Source organism: Serinus canaria, chromosome 28 (assembly GCF_022539315.1).
Source record: "Serinus canaria isolate serCan28SL12 chromosome 28, serCan2020, whole genome shotgun sequence".
NCBI classification, from domain to species: domain Eukaryota; kingdom Metazoa; phylum Chordata; class Aves; order Passeriformes; family Fringillidae; genus Serinus; species Serinus canaria.
Genome location: NC_066341.1, coordinates 4696210 through 4709639, shown reverse-complemented (window position 1 = coordinate 4709639; position 13430 = coordinate 4696210).

Below are 13430 nucleotides of genomic sequence, written 5' to 3'. Positions count from 1 at the left end.
TTTGTTTATTTGCCTGGAATTTTCTATCTGATTTATGTGACTTTATCTCAGTTCCATGTCTAATCAGTTGTGGCCTCAGTGTTATATCGTGGATTGACCTGCATTAGTCAGTCTGTCTTTACAAACTGCCTGGTTGCAGGGTGATGCTAAACTTGAATATATTGCTACGTTCCCTGCATGGAAGCTGGGTCTGTTAAATACAACTTGTTTGACTTGTTGGCTTTTTGGTTTTTTTTGTTTGTTTTTTTAAGCACTCAGCCATGTACAGTTTAAGTCTAATTCATCTGTGGATTGAGCTCTACCAGAGAGCAAAGTCTGATGTAAGCATCTGTGGCTGCTGGCCCAGGTGAGCTGTCCCTTCTGGCCCTGTCCAGTCCAGGTCACTGGGCCAGGCTGTAGTCCTGCCTGGCAGCAGAGGAACTTATTCCCCAGCCTGCCTTAACATCAAACATTCAGGAAGGGAACATGGATTAAAACCTGGGGCAGTTTTAGTTTGCAACCAGTATTGATGGTATTTGCCTATCACAGAGTCATTAGCCCTGTGAAATACCTTCAGAACCATCAAGTCTAACCTTTAAGCTAATCCCCCCATGCCCACTAAACCATATCCCCAAGGGCCATGTCAAATAATGTTTTGAACACTTCCAGGGTTGGTATCTCCACCACTGCCCTGGGCAGCCTGTTCTAACCCTTCACCACTCTTTCAGGGAAGAAATTCTTCCTAATGTCCCGCCTAAATCTTCCCTGGCACAGCTTCAGGCTGTTTGCTCTTGTCCTGTCATTTGTTCTTGGGAGCAGATCCTGGCCCCCCTCCAGAAGTCCCCTCCTGACGGGAGTTGTGCAGAGCCAGAAAGTCCCCCCTGAGCCTCCTTTTCTCCAAGCTGAGCCTCCCCAGCTCCCTCAGCTGCTCCTGGTGCTCCAGACTCTTCTCCAGCTCTCCATTCTCATGTCTGGACACATCCCAGCCCCTCAGTGTTTCTTGTATGCCAGTTACACAGTCAAAGCAGTAAAGATTAAGATCCTCTATGATTTGTGTAGCAAATGTTTAATTGAAAAGACTTAGTTATCACTAACTTCAGTGTTCTCCATGCATTTACAGTTCCTGTAATCCTTGCATTCCGATGTGGATTTTGGATGATGGGATAGTAAAAATAAAACCCCATTGTGGAACTTCCTTTGCTGCACCACAGTTCAATGCAGTTTGAATTTTACTGCTGCATATTTCTCCTTGTGTAACTCTGGAAGTAATAGTGCATCAGGATTAATAAATCTCAGCTTTTGGTCTAGGTTATTCCAAGTATTTCCCTGGGAGTCCTGACAGGAATGCCTCACCAGCAGCACTGCATCCTTGTGCAGGGGCTTTGTGGCCCTGCCCATGGACATCATGGTAGTGTTTCTGAGCTTTCATCAACTACATTTATTTCCTGGGTTAGAGTCAGGATTTTTGATCATTTTAGGAGAAATTGGTTCCTGTCACCTGTGGCTGCCTGATAGAGCAGATAGAACAGACCTGTCCAATGTAAGTACTCAAGCAGCTTCAAGAAGGAAGGGAGGTGGCTTGTGAGCAGTAAGAGCTCTGGGTGAATTAAATTAGAAATTTCCTGGTATGGCACAGTGTCAAGTTATGAAGATTTTGTAGGGTTTTACTGCTTGTAGTAGAGGTGTCAGTTTTGGAATATATTGAACTAACCCTTGTGATTATCTTCAGAAACGATTGCCATGTCCCACAGGGTTCCTCCCCTCTGGCCACCAGAACTTTTACTGCTGCCATGTTTGCTCCTCAGCTCTACACATATTTAGTTTTGAGATGTTAGGTTTAATTTGCAGGCCTGTTCTTCAAAGGGAGCCTTTTTGGAGCTGTAAAATGAGTGTGTATGACACAGAAATCCAGACTAAAATCCTGTAATCTCTGCAGTTCTGTTTTTGTGGAGGTTTATTGGAATTGTTTTATTGTTCCTTGCTGCCACCAGAGAGCAAAGTGCAGCGGGTGTCAGCATTTCTGAGGGACTTTTGTCTCAGCAGAATATTTTGTTCTCATACTTTGAAGATAATGAAGTGAGTCATTGTCTTTACATCTCATGTGATTTATTACAGACATACATTACTAATGCTTTCCAAGAAAAAAAACAGACCTTTTGTTCAGACTTGTGGCTTTGAACTAGTGGGCTGGTTGGGAGTTTGCTTAACTAGGGAGTTGCTTTGATTTGCTCTTTTAATCTATGTACTGAGAGCACTTCAGCAGACAATGGAGCTCATAGAAAGTTTTTGATTAGTTTCATAGGAATATCTTTGCTTTGGCATCAAGGATGAATAAATTTATCAGCAGGTTTTAGTCTATAAGGATACATCAATGTTTTGTTCTCTTTCTGAAATCATGAGGCTTGCCAGCACTGGGTATAGGTCAGGAGCTCTGATAAAGGAGTAGATTTTTTTCTTCAAGATTTGACATCTTGAAGAAAAAAATATCAGTTTGTGAAGCTTTGGGAGAGTAGAATACTGCCTAGACTGACCATCAGTACACATGGTGCTGTAACATCTCCAACACACTCTGTCATTAGCATTTCCTAGAATCACAGAATTGTTTAGGTTGAAAAAGACTTTTAAGATCATCGAGTTTGTGTCCCTAAGTACCACATTCACATGTTTTTCAGACATTTCTAGGGATGGTAACTCCACCAATGCACTGGGCAGTCTGTGTCAGGGCTTGACAACCCTTCCCAGGCAGAATTTCCCCCTAATATCCAACATGAACCTACCCTGGAACAAGTTGAAGCTGTTTCTCTCCTCCTGTCCCTTGTTCCCTGGGAGCACAGCCTGACCACCACCTGGCTGCACCCTCCTGTCAGGGAGTTGTGGAGAGCCATAAGGTCCTCCCTGAGCCTTCTTTTTCCCACGCTAATTTCTCCAGGCTAATTTGACATATCTACTAATGCCCTACTTCATCTTTTGCCATGAAGATCACAAAGTGGAGCTCTAACAAGAAGTAAAATAAAAGGAAAATACAGGTTAGATATTTGTCTTAAGCCAAAAGATTTATTTCCAAGGGCAAGTACCAACTTACTGCCAAGTGTAGGATGAGATGTTTGGAGGAGGAAGGAGTCCTGTGAGCTGTGAAGGAGCTCCAGTCAAAGGCAGAGATATTTGTGCTGTAACAGAAAATGCTCATAACCTTTGCTGGATGCTCCATGGTCCCAGGAGTAGTTCTGCAGAGGACAGGGGAAGAACAGGACCGTTATCCAGCCCCCATAATAAACACTTCCCTCCTTGCCCATCGCAGCAATTCTTTGCCTGGTCCATGTTTAATGTCAGTGATAGCAAGTCTGTAAACCTCATGTGCCACCTTTTGTTATTCTTGCTCCAAATCAAGATTGTCAGTAAGGGTTTTAATCTAGGAAATGTTGTTTGAAAGGTCTGTGCCTGTAGTGTAGAGAAGGGGCCACCAGATTACCTCTTGGAATAAACTGGTTCATGCAGGCAGAAATCCCTTCTAGGACTGAAGACTTCAATTCCCATAGTTTTCATGGACCACTAGGAAAACAAAATTGTACATATTTTGTTCTTGGAATACATGTATCACTTACAGCTCTGTAATAGTATGATATTAACTGAATCTTAATTTCTTGGCCATAAGAGGTGCCGGGATCCAGCACACAATTGCCTCTATGCATTAATGTCTGTTAGAACCACAGTGAAATTTGGAATTAATTGGTTGGAGATTAAGATATTTGGGTTGAATTCTCAGTGGGTTTTATGTTGAATTCTCCCTCTTGTGTGAGGAGCTATTTCGGCCAGATTATAGGAGGTAATGCTGGTGACATGGTGGGGCATGAGTCACACAGTGTTTTAAACTTCACAGTGACGGCTGGGTCAGTATATTTATCATCTGAAAAATAGATGAGCAGGGATGTGACATAATCCACGGTTCTGTAGGGCAGATGTGAGGAGTCACAGGAAGCCACCATGCATGACGGAATAGTTAACATACAGAAATAAAGCCTGGGGGAAACTCTCCTGGCTTTTCCAGAGATGAGAAACTATGCTGGCCATCACCACTCAGGAGCAAAATATTGGAGTTTATGATGTTGCAGAGCATTAGCTTATAAAATGTCAGACATTAAAAAAAAAATAGGGGACAGAGAACATTTTTTATGATTATAGTGATTCACCTGCGCTTAGGATACAGATGGCACGCAGTTCTGTTCCTTTTGTCTTTAAGATATTGCTTCACAGAATGTGTTGTCAGGCCCTAGCACTGACAACACATTCCGCCAGGCTGTCCAGGGCAGAGGTGGAGTCTCCATCCCTGGAAGTGGTCAAAAACTTTTTGGATGTGGCACCTGAGGACATGGGTTAGTGGTGAGCATGGTGGTGGTGCAGGGTAGATAGCTGGACTTAATGGTCTTAGATGTCTTTCCCAGCCTTAACAATTCTGTGATTCTTAGAGAAGACATGTAGGAAGTGGGGAGGGCCTGGGGCTGGTGACAATAACAAAAACCATTTTTGATAATTAAAAGCAGAGCAGAGCTGCCATTGCAAGAATGGCTGAGCAGTCTGGAACTCTTCAACCTGGAGAGATGATTTAAACCAAATACTGGATCTGAAATGGCACAAAGCCACTGAATAGGAACTGATTGTTTGCTGTCTTTTGCTGTACTGCACGAGCTTGGGTTGCCAGTGAGGCTGTTAGGAGATGGCTTCCACGCAGATGGAGGGGGCGAGGATCCTAGGAATAGGCACTGTATCTGTGGGATGCTCAAGGATGTTGCGCCTACAGAAAGTTAAACGGGAAAAAAAGCAGGCTGAGCAAGTGCTCAGAGATGTTCTGAGCTTTACCAAAGGACAAATTATGATAGGCTTGTGTTATTCTGGGGGCTGACAGTTGAAGCAGAGGGACTTGTGAGGGAGGATTCTGTGCTGCCTCTTTCCTCAGCATTTGCTTGCAGGCACCACTGGAGACAGGATATCCTGCTGGACAGACATGAATGTGTCTTGGTTTGAAAAACAGGTTTCTGCCAAGGACACACACCAGCAGCTGCCGCAAGCAGCCAGAGAGTCTCCCTCCTGAGGGATCCCCTTCCAGTGAGGTGGGGTGTTGGAAAGGTCCCAGTTCAACAGCTGCTCTTGAGAGCAGCCGTTCGCCCACAAGGACAAAGCCGTGCAGGACAGAACTCCGCGGTGGCAGTGAATTCTCCCCACAGGCACAGCCTGACCGGCTTGCCCACGGTCCTAGAGCGAGTGAGGAGCTGAGCCCAGCCCCTCAGGCCCGGCCAAACTCTCGCAGTGTCTCTACCCTTCCCAAGGGAAACCCCCCAGCTAAGGGATGGTAGCAAAATGCACCCTTGCCCATCTTCCTCCTCCCTGAACATTTTTTGTCTCTGAAGTATCGCCGCTAACCATCAGGCAACAAATGGGAGAAAATTCCCTGACAGAAAGAAAAATAAAAGGAAAATTCCTAACCTCCAACAATGTGCTTATTGCCGGCAATACCTCTGTGACAGACTTCACACAGTCGCTTTATCAGCACTGCATGATTTTCTCCTCCGTGTGGGCGCTGCTGCAGTTCCCGGACTCCCGGGCCAGCCTCGACTCCCTCTGGAGGCCGCGGAACGCAGCGGCCCCGACGAGGCCGCTCAGGGCCCTGCGGCTCCTGGACCTGTGCAGACACACAGACAGCATTGGTGACGCTGATGTTTTCAGGCTGGTGGCCAACAGACAGTCCAGGGTGCCAGGGTTTGCTTTGCCTTGGCAGTGTCGCCTGTGTGAAGCCTCTCGCTCCGTGACAGCGATCACGGTACCTGAGCCATAGAACCACAGCACCTCCTGGATTGAAGGGACCCACAGAGATCATCAGCCCAGCCCTTCCCTGCACAGCCACCCCAACACCCTCACCCTGAGCAGCCCTGAAAGCGCTGTCCAAACGCTCCTGGAGCTCTGGGACCATTCCCTGGGGAGCCTGGGCAGTGCCCAGCACCCTCGGGGGCAAAAACCTTGCCCTGAGCTCCAGCCCTTCCTGGCCCCCTGTCCCTGTCCCAGAGCTCAGCCCCTGTCCCTGTGCCTCCCCTGGGGAGGAGCTGCAGCCCCCAGGAGCCTCCCCTCAGTCTCCTGTGCTCCAGCTGAAGGAGCCAAGTGCCCTCAGCTGCTCCTCAGCCCCTTCCCCAGCTCTGTGTCCCTCCTTTGGGCACTTTCCACCAGCTTTGGATCCTTCTGATCCTGTGGTGCCCAAAGTGCCCCCAGCACTGGAGGTGAGGCTGCCCCAGGGCAGAGCAGAGTGGGACAATCCCCATGCTTGACTGAAGTGAGTGGAGGAGTTGCTATCTGTGGGATTGATCCCAGACCTTCATTATTCAGGGATGAGCTTTTTTCAGTAATACAATTGGTTTCAGTCAATAAATATCTCTAGGCTTTGCCAGAGTTAATGAGTTAATGAATCAGCTTTGACTCTCTAATAAATGTCAGAAGGTACAGCACCTCACCTGCTTCCTTTGAATGGTGAGATGATGTGTTTCTTTTTTATCAGTGTTCCAGACCTCATTATTTCTAGAGACTCAAAATTAACAAGTCTTACTTCCACCCCATCCCCCCCCCTCCCCCCCGCAATTGCAAAATTACTTTTTTTGAATTGATACCTGTCATGCTGGCAAGAACATTGGATTGCGTAAGTTATAATGAGGTGGTATATCTTGCTTTAGAAGTTTGCAATACCATCTAATTTTGGGTTGATTCAAGCTGGAAACCGTTTGGAAATTGAATGGACCTTTTATAGGAATGAATTAAAACGACCTTCTTGCTCAGAGTTGCTGTTAGCAATTCCTCCTGTTTGCCTGCTCCCCTGGAGTGAGCACAATTATCCTGTTTCTGCTCCCCACCCATTCCCTTCTCACACCACAAAGATGTCCTTTGGTGTTTTTGTAGAAACAATTATGCTCTATTTGAGGCAGAATAAGAAATTTAATGTATGAATTGTCTGTTCTCTGCCATGGCAATCAAATAAAAACAACTATTTTTTACTGCAGTTGGCTTAATTCTTCTTTTTTTTTTTTTTTTGTTGGAATTCTGTATACAGGATAATTAGTAATGAACAAATAAATATCTGTGAGCAACAGTGAAGAGCAAGCAGGACCACTGTGGCTGGAATCCAGCATCCATGGCTTCTGTATGTCTGCTTTATCTGAAAGTTCTTGCAGTACAGGTAGTTGGTTCTCAATTTAGACACTTCAAACAACTTCCTTCAGTCACGGAAGGGGCTGAGCCTCCTGCCCAGAGGCTCTTTCTGGAGAAGCCTCTCTCTATGTAAATGTAAAAATAATTTATTCAGTGTGAAATTACAACCTTCTTGCTCAAACATCTCCTTCTTGTCAGAAATTCAGTTCTCATTAATATGTTGTGTTTAATGCATGTTCTGCAGTAAATCTGCTGGATGGATTTGGAGCCACCTGGTCTAGCAGAAGGTGACCCTGCCCATGGAGAGCTGGATGGATTTTATGGTCCCTTCTAACCCAAACCATCCCACAATTCTATGATTCTGTGATAATCATATCTCCAAACAGGATTTGAAGTACCTTGAGTGCATAAGCAATATCTTTCCGTTTCTATTTATTGAGAGAATATGATGAGACTAACTGTGAACCATGTTCTTCTGTAATTTCTTGAAATTATGCTAGAACAGGTAATATTCCTGTAGCACTGAATTTGAGAAATTAAACCATTACAGAATTAGCATTTCTCCTTTTTAAGGTGTGATGAATTTTATCTGACTCCATCACTGTTTTGGTTTTTTTTTATGTGGGGTAAGCAGGAAGGGGAAGGTTTAAACAGGTACAGTCTTTGAGGAACTCTAAAAATACCTTCCTCAACACGTATATATTGAAAAAACACAAGATAGCGAGCAGTATATTTGTAACTAAAATTGCTGTATTTGTCCTGTTGAGAAAGCAAGAAGTGTTAAAAACTGGGTCATATTTCTCTTTTCCTCTGAGATTTATTTTTAGTAATGAGAAAAACTTTCTTCTCCAGAAAAAATGCAAATATTTCTATGATAAGTGTAGTTTTGTGGAATAATTATGTGCTGGTTTAGAACTTAAAATTAGATGATTTTTCTTTTTTCACCTGAATTCTTATGATTTTTCTTAAATAACCTCCTTATGTTTTAAGAAGCAATGTATATTGATGTGCTAAACATCTCTTTGCTAACTTAATTTGTATGAAGATATGGGAATACCTCTTTTGGGATGCCTTCGGTCTGGCAGTTGGTTATTGATGTGTCCACTGATGCCTGAACCAGGGCCAGCCTCCCCCTTGGAGGAGTGTGTGGAGCTCAGCCAGCTGAGAGACACCAACCTCAAGAGGGGATTTTCCCCATTGAGGTGGCTGTCCCCATTTGCCACCTCAATGACAGCTGGTGGGACAAAAGGGCAGTTTGCAAAGAGCTACAACATCTCACAAGTGTTTAACCCAGGAGTTACCACATCTAAAAACTGCACATTTTTCAGAGCAAGTACATGATGTACCAGTAACTGTTTGGCCTCTTTGAACTTTGCTCTCAGCTTGTTTAGTGCTCGCTCTGTTCCTTACTGAAAACTTAAATGATGAACAGGCTGGGGCAGAAGAGTCTTTAGGTCTTCATACTTAGTAAGGCCAGTGCATCCAACCAAGCACATGTGCTAACAATGTTGTCACCTGGATCTAAACCAGCTGCCCCAGGTGTGGTCTGCAGGGCAGCAAAGAGCCGATGACACAGGCAGGTTTCCACACGGGGAATCACAGATTCCTGGGATACCCTGAGTGGGACAGGACCGGCTCAGTCCATGCCATATGCAAGTCTTGCAGCCAAGACTGGACTGGTTCTGTAAAACGAATGGGTTCTGTGAGAATTCTTGCAGTAGTGATGTCAGATGAAGTTTACAAAATTCACAGAAAGTTCACAGCAACTTGACACCGTGAGAGCAGAGTGCAGGGCAATGGAGCCCCTAGGAACAGAACACCAGAAATCCCTATTTCGTTGACAGTTGTTCAAACAGATTCATGCAGAAACTGTAATCAAGTCTAAGGTTAAATATTAACTTGGTGGTAGCTGATATGATAAAAATACAGCCCAAAGTTACCTTAGATTATTATAATGCTAAAAAACAGCCCCTCAGGGAAATTTGTCTGTGTGAATGAGGGTGTAATGAGCTGGATTAAGACATCAGATGCACATTAAGAATTACATGATGGAAGTGTGAGTGAACAATCACCTGTTTCTGTGTCATTTTTCTGTTACCTTTTTGTATACGAGCCTGTGCTTGTTTCCCAGGTGTGCCAGCATTGTGAGGGTTCTGACACCTTGTTCTGCAGGATGGTGATAAAACCCAGTATCCTGACTCGGTGTGTGGGTTAGCTCTTGCACACAGGGTGACAGAACCCAGCTTTAGGGACACTAGCAGTGTGAGGCAGTGAAGGAGAAACTCATCAAACCTCCAGTGCTTGTGAGCTTTTTATACTTTGCGGGTTTTAATGTGACTCCAAAGGGTGTTTTTTTGTTTTGAATCTGAGCATTTGAGAAAATTTTCCATTTATATTCAGAGGACACCATGTTTAATAGAAAAACAGTACTTTCATTGAAAGGGAAATGAATCTGTTGCCCTGTCATACCAGGGGCATTTAGAATGACAAAAGTGCAACAAGAAAGGCGTTGTTCAGCAGGCAGGAAGCCGAGGAAACGCGAGCCCTAGAGGATGCAAACCACGTCAATGTGGGCTCTGTGGTGTCGCTCGGTGTTGCAGGAGCAGGTGCGAGTGGATCCGGGGAGCCTCGGGAGGTGGGACACGTTTGTGGAGCAGTGAACACCACAGAGCCTTTTCATGTTTCAGAAGGGTGTACATCAAGGAAAAGCTCTTTCAGAAACATTTCTGAAATAAAAACTGCGATAGAAGTATATGCTTTAAGACAGTTCACAGCAGTAAATGAGCTCTTGGGACAGCCTGGCGTGATCTGTGTTGTTTAGCTTTGCCAAAAGTTCCTAGCTTAAAGTTGTCATCTATGCTACTAAACAAAACCATTTCACAAAGGTTTTCTATCACATTTTCCTCAAAAGTTAGACTGATGTAACAGTTAACAGGGAAATAAAGTTAACACTTCAGAAAAACCCCACAACTCAAGCAGAGCACAATCAAAGCTCAAGTGTTATTTCTTGAAATGTTCTTGAAAATTATTTCACAATTGGTTTTGACTGTTCAAACTGATGTCTCTAAAAACCTTTTGCTCAAAGTGTTCATTCATCTTTGGACATTGAACTTCATGTCTTCTCTGACTTACGGCTTTGAAAATGTTTGAGCACAAGAATTGTCAAATTTTTCATGTGGCTTGGGAATAAGATCCTGCACATGATCACAGTGTGGTCATTCAGAGTTGTCTTTACTGGAGTTTTTCCCAATGTCTGCTCTATCCCAGAGTGAGGAGCAAATGTCTTTCCCAATATTTGCTCCTCACTCTTAGAGAGGCTGTGACAGGTCTGTGGGACCAGCTGAGCATCTGAAGTTACTCAGCAGTTACTGTTTGCTGAGGCTGGAAAAGTGGCATGAACAAAAGTTTAGCAGCAGCTGATCCTGAGAATTGCACAGAGGAAGGGATGCTAAGGGTGGAGAAAGTGGTGTGAGCTATAACCCATTCAGAAATATTGTGCAATATTTAAAGCATCTGATGTATAGCTTCATGGAGACATTCATGTCTACTTGTAATAAAAAGCTTAAAATTTCTCCGGCCTAACTACACCTTTGTAGTTGATAAAACCATCATCAAAGAAATAATTACAATTAAATTTGTATTTGCAGTGCAAGAAGATTTTAGGAGAGTCTTGAATTGCCTTTTGTTTTGAAAGATTTCCTACCACTGGAAAAATTTGGAATCATGGAATGGTTTGGGTTGGAAGGGATCTTAAAGCTCATCTTATTCCACACCCCTGGGCAGGGACACCTTCCACCATCCCAGTGTTATAAATGATCAAATCGGCAGCCAAACTTATAAAAAAATTTATAAATTTATTAGATCAACAACCAAAACTAGAATATTATAAAACTGCTACAGCCAAGACAGCGTCAACCCCAGACTTTGACGCTGGGTGAACCTGGGTCAGACCGATGTAGTGACAGCGTCTCCCCAGAGTGTCACACCAACTGCTCCAGGTAGCCAGCTTATATACAGGTTATTCTGCCTGGAGCAGAAATGACCTAAGATTTCTGTAAGTTCCTACATATCTATAACGGGAACTATACAGATTCAGTCCCATACAAAAGTCAGTCCATAGGTTTGGATGGCTGTCTGGGCTCCTCACAGTTGTCTTCCTTTCAGCTGTAGCCAGGACGTTGCCATTGCTGTTTTCGATGTAATCTCTCCCAGGTGTTGTTTGGTGAATGTTCTGGACATTCCTGGGAAATGGTCGCTGATCACGCAGGACAGACTCATTCACTCCTTAATGGTCATCATTTTATCTGGGCGAGTCTGGGAAATCTTTTGGAAATGAAAAGTCCTGCTTCTGGCCATGGGGGTCAGATGCATGGTTGGATCTTTATAATTTTTATACAATTTCTAAAGTATGAATTATCTACATCATATACTACACCAGGCTGCTCCGAGCCCTGTCCAGCCTGGCCTTGGGCACTGCCAGGGATCCAGGGGCAGCCCCAGCTGCTCTGGGCATCCTGTGCCAGGGCCTGCCCACCCTCCCAGAGAACAATTCCCAATTCCCAAGATCCCATCCAGCCCTGCCCTCTGGCAATGGGAGCCATTCCCTGGGTCCTGTCCCTCCAGGCCTTGTCCCCAGTCCCTCTCCAGCTCTCCTGGAGCTACTTTAGGCCCTGCAAGGGGCTCTGAGCTCTCCCTGGAGCCTTCTCTTGTCCAGGGGAGCACCCCCAGCTCTGCCAGCCTGGCTTCAGAGCAGAGAGGCTCCAGCCCCTCTGCTCTGGAGCATCTCCGTGGCCTCCTCTGGCCTGGTTCCAGCAGCTCCACTGCTCCTGCTGTTGTTGCCCAGGGCTGGGGCAGCTCTGCAGGTGGGGTCTCACCTGAGCACAGGGGTAGAGGGGCAGAATCCCTCCCTCCCCTGCTGCCCACGGTGGGGGCTCAGCCCAGCACAGGGGGGTTTCTGGGTCAGTGCCCATGGCCGGGGCAGGCTGAGCCTCTCACCCACCAACACCCCAAATCCTTCCCCCAGGGCTGCTCCTGACCCATTCCCAGCCCACACTGGGTTTGTGCTTGGGGTTGCCCTGACCCAGGAGCAGGAATTGTGCTTGGCCTTGGGTGAACTTCATGAGATTGGCTCGGATCTACCTCTCCAGCCCATCGGTGCAGAGGTTCTGACTTTGCCAGGTGTGCCTTCTGAGCATTTCCTGTTGCACTCTGGGGACCCTGAGTGCCAGCCAGGTGCTCAAGCATATTTTGCTTAACAAAGCAAAGCTTTTAACAAAGGCATTGCTTCAGGTGTTGGGTTAGAGGTGTAAATGTCAGTAGTAAATTTCATCCACCACTGCCACCTGCTCTAATAATTGCTCCAATGAGAAGGAATAGAACAAATTGGTGAAGATTTCATAGGAACAAACAGCTGCCAATAGTAAGAAGGATTTTTAACTTAAATGCTATTAGGGATGTCTTCCTGAATAGCTAGAATTGAGCTACTGAGCCAGTTTTCTTCACTCACAAACTGCTAAAAATAGAGGAAAGAAGCAGCAAACCTGTGAAAAGAAGGTGACAAAACTGAAGCAGACTACAACAGTCTCTGAAAGTGTACCTTGAGTCCTGCTGGGTGTACATCCTGTTTGACATGACTGAGTAGGAGAGGTTGACACTTTCCTTGTGGGACAAATTCCTTTGAGAGGCTTTTGATTTCACATATATTCATCATGATTTTTAACTTTTTTGCAACATTATTTTTCAACAATGCTTGATCAAGCTGTTGAACTTATGCCATGCTGGTTTATTTTGTGCATAATCACCTTATTCTGATTTTTCAAATGCACATTTATGGGCTTTCATGTAGGGTTTTGTATTAATCAGGTTTTTTTTTTTCTGTGTGCAAATACTGTTTTCAATGCTGACATTTAGATTATTTGCATTTTGTGAATTCTTGAAAATGTTACTTTGCTTTTACTTATGAAATCATACATTAAGACTCAGAATCTAAATTAAATCTTCATTTCCAGTGAGATCAGTTTTTTTTCTTCCCATTTTTACTATAAGCAGGGGCAGATAAAAGAAAAAAAAAATCCAAATGTAAGTATTATTTATGCCTGGAAAATGCCCATGATAACACAGGCAGGTGATTGACTGGCACCAAGAAGGGGTGATAATCTTCAAGAGAACATACCTGAGTGCACAATGCACTAAAAAAAAAAAAAATCTGCTATAAGAAATGCTCTCTTAAATGATTGCTACTTCCCATAAGCTTTAAAATTAAGACATTT